This window comes from Elephantulus edwardii, unplaced genomic scaffold (genome assembly GCF_000299155.1).
Source record: "Elephantulus edwardii isolate Elephantulus edwardi_28Jun2011 unplaced genomic scaffold, EleEdw1.0 scaffold00161, whole genome shotgun sequence".
Taxonomy (NCBI): domain Eukaryota; kingdom Metazoa; phylum Chordata; class Mammalia; order Macroscelidea; family Macroscelididae; genus Elephantulus; species Elephantulus edwardii.
The window spans coordinates 7356563-7362518 of NW_006399911.1; positions in this window are offsets into that span (position 1 = coordinate 7356563).

The following is a 5956-nucleotide window of genomic DNA, read 5'->3' on the forward strand; positions in this document are numbered from 1 at the left end:
AGACTGCATGACAATGAAAAGAAAGGAAAGCACAAAGGGTTGCTATTATGAAGGAAAAATAAACTAGGATTAACACAACTGTAGAATATAGAAATTTATTTAATCATCAAAAATGTCCACAGATTAGTTGCTGTTAAAAAAATGAGGTCCTCGTGTCCGTTTTCTTCCAGGGCTTAGCAAATGAGCAAGGAGAGCAAACCTCCATTTCCTCACCTATAAACATGTAAACAAATAATGCCTCCAGGATTACCTGAGCATGTAGAGAGGCCCTTAATCTATCTAAGTATCCATCAATATATGGGGGAAAAAGAAGTGCACGCTCCACCGAAGGGACAATTTTTGTTGTTCTTAGGTGCTGTCAAGTCAAGCACGACTTATAGCGACCCTATGAACAAAAGGTCTGAACCTAGTCCTGTCCTGAGCCATCCTCACGCTTCCTGACACACGAGCCCATTGTAGCAGTCACCATGTCAATCCACCTTGTAGAGAGTCGTCTTCTCCTTCTCTGACCCTCCACCCTTCCCAATGTCACATCCTTCTCCAAGGAATAGCATGTCCTAGCAACATGTCCAAAGCATGTGAGGCAAAGCCTCATCATCTTGCCTCCAAAGAGCACTCCAGCTGCACCCTCTCCAAGACATATCTGCTCATTCTCTTGGCTGTCCATGGGATGTTCAGTGTTGTTCTCCAACATCACAGCTCAAAGGTGTCAATTCTTTTTCTGTATTCCCTATTCATTGTCCAGGTCTCAGACGCATAGCTAGTAATCAGAAAAATTGTTTGAATCAGACATACCTTAGTCTTCAAAGTGACCTCACTACTCCTCAGTAATTTGGAGAGATCCCTAACTGCAGATTCTCCCAGTGCAATGTGTCTCCTTATTTCCTGACTGTTGGAACCAAGGGTGTTAATTGTGCATCCAAGCAAGACGAAGTTGTTGAAAGTTTCAATCTCCTCTCTAATCATCGCATTGCCTTTTGGTCCAATGGCAAGAATGTTTGTTTTCTTGATATTGAGACACAATCCATACTGAAGGCTATATTCCTTGATCTTCTGCAACAAGTGCTTCAAGTCCTCCTTTCAGTAATTCAGGTTGTGTCATCTGCATAATGCAGGTTGTTGATTGAAGACACTGGCAAATAATATAGTCCCATGAACCGATGGAATATCAATTGACATGCTTCAACGAACAGATGTAGCCCTGAATGGCCTCAGTAATCTATGCCAAGAAATTTGGAAGGTAGCTACCTGGCTAACTAAATGAAAGAAATACATGCTTGTTCCCAGTTTGTTTTTGTGTGTTTTTTTTTAATTATCCAATAGAATAGATAAATTATCACAGTACCATTCATTCACATGTAAGTAAAATCATGTTAAAGATTAATTTTTATTGAAATGTTAATGGAAGTTTATAGAGACTTTGCATTTCCATTCACTCATTGTTGCATGTTTTCCTCCGTGCCTAGCCCTACCCCCAGTTGGTTTTTCTCTTTGAAAAGTAAAAAAACAAACAAACAAACAAAAAACCCTACAAAACTTTTCATTGTTATATATTATTATTATTATTATTATTATTATTATTATTATTATACAATCCCCACCCTAGTACACTCCCCTATGTGGCTCTCATTCTAGACTATTAAAGATTATTTTTAAAGAATAGTACAGTGACAAGGAACTGCCAGAAGTTCAAGCTGGATTCAGAAGAGGCCACAGTACAAGGGATAAAATTGCTGATGTTAGATGGATATCAACTGAAAGTAGAGAATACAGAAAGATGTTTACTTGTGTTTTATTGACTATGCTAAGGCACTCAACTCAGCAGATCATAAACGATGTAAAATATTGAGAATAATGGGACTCAAGAATGTTTAATTGTGCTAATAAGAGGATGAAAGACACACAAGTATTGAGGACTTTCCTTCATAGGGTCGCTATGAGTCATCTGCCACTTGATGACACTTAACAACAATATCATCAACATAGAGATCAGTTGGCCCAGTGGACAGAAAGTGATGCTCCCAAGTCAACAATGGGTGACTTTTAATCCGCAGCCCTCAGGCCTGTCTTTCATTGTATTTATTAAAACATTCCTCTAGGTCGTATAGCCCTGGTGTGTCCACTTGCCGTAGAGCGGTAACTTGTGGTTGCTGTGAAGCTGAACACTGTGACACTAATGTGTTAAATGTGGTAATGGTTACCCATGGTGGACAGTGTTGGGTGGGACTCCCCATTTAAAACAAGCTTGGAAGCAGAAGTGGCATCCACTTCCGTAATAGCTTGCCTCCGGAAACCCTATGAACCTGGAGAGAGGATGAAAAACACACAAGTGTTGAGGACTTTATAGGGTCGCTATGAGTCGCCTGTGACTCGATGGTAATTAACAACAACAACATGTGAAACCTATACTTAGACCAGGAAGCAGTTGTCAGAACAGAATTAGGAAATATTACACAGGTTTCTGGTGGCCTGGTGGTAAGAAGCTGTACTGCAATTGGGAAGGGATAAGGTTCAAATCCACCAGCTGTTCCATGGGAGGATAGGCAATCTCCTCCCATCTGATTAAATGCCTCTGAAAACCTACTGGTGGGTCACTATAGATCGGTTCTGACTCAACAGTACATAACAACAACATGATTAGAGAATATTACATGCTGGAGAAGAGTATTGAACATACCATGGACTGCCAAGAAAATAAACAGGTTCATTCAGGAGAGGGTGAAACCAGGCTGCTCTTTGGAGGCAAGGATTTTGAAGCTCCATCTCACATAATTTGCGCATGGTCCCAGAAAGGACTAGTTCTTGGAGAAGGACATCATGCTCGGAAGGGTGGAGGGATAGCTCAGGAGAGAAAGATCCCACATGCAATGGGACTGGAGGGGATGGGGGTGGAGACAATGAGACTGGCTCAATACAGGGAAGGACTTGGAGGGTTGCTATGAGTCACAGGCAGCTGGACGGCACATAACAGAAACAGCATGGTTTAAAACCAGGAAATGTATGACACAGTGTTGAATCCTTTCTCCATACCTATTCAATCTGTATAATGAGCAAATCACTTGAGAGACTGGACTATATGAAGAAGACTATGGCATTAGGATTACATCAAGAACCTGCCTTATGCAGATGATACATGATACAATCTTGCTTGCAGAATGTGAGTAACGTTTGAAGCACTTAACTGCAGAAGATCAAAGACTATAGCTTTCATCAGTGATTATATTTCAGCAGCAAGAAAACAAAAATCTATGCAACAATGAACAATTTTTTTTTTTAAGTGAACGGGGTAGGGTAGGGAGGAAAATGTGCGATAATGAAAGAACGAAAATCCAACTTTTCTGTAAAGTTTAGTTAAAATCACAATTAAGGGAAAAGAAAACCCTACAGGTAATGATGATAATGAAGATGAGGATGACCAGCTGTAGTTGATCAAGGATCATGAAAAAGAGGCTCAGGAAGGAGAGGATGACAGAGACAGAGCCAATGGCAAAGATGATTCTAAAGTACATGGCTTACATGTGTTGGGTTCCCCCACCCCTGCTGCGTGCTGTTGATCCAGATCAGACTGACACAGGAGGAGTTTGCCCATCCTTCTCCAGCAGAGCATCTGGTGGATTCGAACCACATGCCTTCGGGATTGCAGCACAGCTTCTTGACCACCAGAGCTCCCTTCATAGTATGGTTTAGAAATCTATTCCCATTAACTTTTTTACCTAGGCATTTGTCTAAGATAAAATTTTTTCATCAGATTCCTCTCTCTAGTATCTTCAGCACATGCTCACTGTTATGCCCATTCTTGACCTTTCCGTGTTCATTAGTTCATATTGCCCCCGCTCGTAGTACTATTTATCAAACTGTTCACAAAAATAACCCACCGTATCAACTCACTTTCACTTCCTTTGATGGTCCTAGTAGTTGCATTAAGTCTTACCCTGTAATTTTTGCTTTTGATACCTCTTTGACTTAACAATAAAAAGAATGTATGGTGTCTATCAACTGTCTCAAAAATAATCTCTTGTTATGCAGGAAGAACAGTTATCTTCATTTATGTTTGGGTTCAGTAATTGCTTCCTTAACTACAAGGGTTAAACTTAGTTGAGTAGCACTTGACATGCTGGCTTTATTTAAAGGTATGTGAATTATACCCCACATGTTCTGTGTGAGGGTATTCTAACAAAAATGTAACAATGTACTTTTTGTGTAGGAGGGTGGCAGGTCACATGCATCCTCTTGAAAAAAATAGTGTAATAGTTTTAAAAATTTGTTTTCTAAAGTTGATACCATGGGTTATTTTTGTGAACAGTTTGATGTTTGGGACCTTTTCTCAAAATAAACAGCTCATTGTTAAACCAGGAATTTGAGAGAAAAAGAAAGAAATCAAAAGACATGATGTAAAAAAATAAAGAAATAAAAAGACATGATGCATTGAGAAAATCTACTGTCAAAGATTTCTTTAAAGTGTCAAAGAGCAAGAATGTCACTTTAAAGACTAAGATGTGCCATGAGTCATGATCTTTTTTATTATTTTATGCATCTGATAGTTGGACAATGAAAAAGCAACACTAAAGAAGAGTTGATGTCTTTGAATTGTGATGTTGGAGAGGAGTCCTAAATATCCCAGGAACTGCGTAAACAAATATGCCTCAGAGGAAGTGCTCCTTAGCAGTGAGGATGATGCAACATAGTCTCACACACTTTGGGCATGTTATAAGGAGGAGCCAGTCTTTGGAAAAAGACATCATGCTGGGAAAGGTAAAGGCAAAAGAGAGGACGACCTTCAACAAAACGTATTGACTGGTGACTGCAGCAATGAGCTTCAACAAGGCAGACGTCATGATGATGGTGCCGGGCAGGCAAAGTTCTGATCTATTGTTCATGTGGAAGCAATGAATCACTTTTACATGTTCATAGGAAGCTAGATAGTCGCTCCACAGGTTGTTAAAAAGACAGAAGAGAAGAAAAAAGATGTCCGAAAAAGCTGTGAAAATTGCACTAGAGCATTGAGGAGCCAAAACTAAGGGAAGAATTAATCAAGTAGAAGAGATGAGCAGAAGATGTCAAAATGTAGCTTGAGAAGACTAAGCAAAGTATTATAATGGAATTTGCAAAGAACTGGAATTGAAGTATAAAAAGGGAAGGACTCACTCAGTGTTTCCAAAGTTGAAAGAACTGAAAAACAACTTCAAACCTCAAGTTGCAATACTGAGAGATGCTATGGGAAAAATCTTGAATGACCCAGGAAGCATCAAAAGAAGATGGAAGGAATACATAGAGTCACTGTACCAAAAAGAACTTGTTGACATTGAAAAATGTTAGAAAGTATCATGTGAACAAGAACCAATGGTAATGAAAGAATAAATTGAGGCTGCACTAAAGGCCCTGAACAACAACAACAACAATGACAAAATACAAATGATTCCTGTTATCCCCCAGGAATTGATGGGATCCCAATTGACACATTTCAACTAATAGGCATAACCCTGGACGTGCTCACCAGTCTGTGCCAGAAAATTTGAAGGACAGCTACTTGGTTGACTAAATTGAAGAGATCTGTATTTGTTCCCGTTTCCAAAAGGTGATCCAACAAAGTGTGATAGTTATTGAATGATATCATTAATATCACATTGTGTTGTAGTGTATCATAGCTGATCCTCTGGTGAGTTTTCAGAGGTACTTAATTGCAAGGGAGGAGATCGCCCATCCTTCTCCCATGGATCAGATGGTAGCCTTGAACCATGTACCTTCAGGATTGCAGTGCAGCTTCTTGCCATCATATGCAATCAAAAACAGCTAAAACAATGCATTGACAGAGAACAGCCAGAAGTCCCTGCTGGATTTAGAAGAGACCATGGCACGAGGGATATCATTGTGGATGTCAGATATATCTGGGCTGAAACCAAAGAATGCTAGAAGAATGTCTATTTGTGCTTTATTGACTATGCAAAGACATTTGACT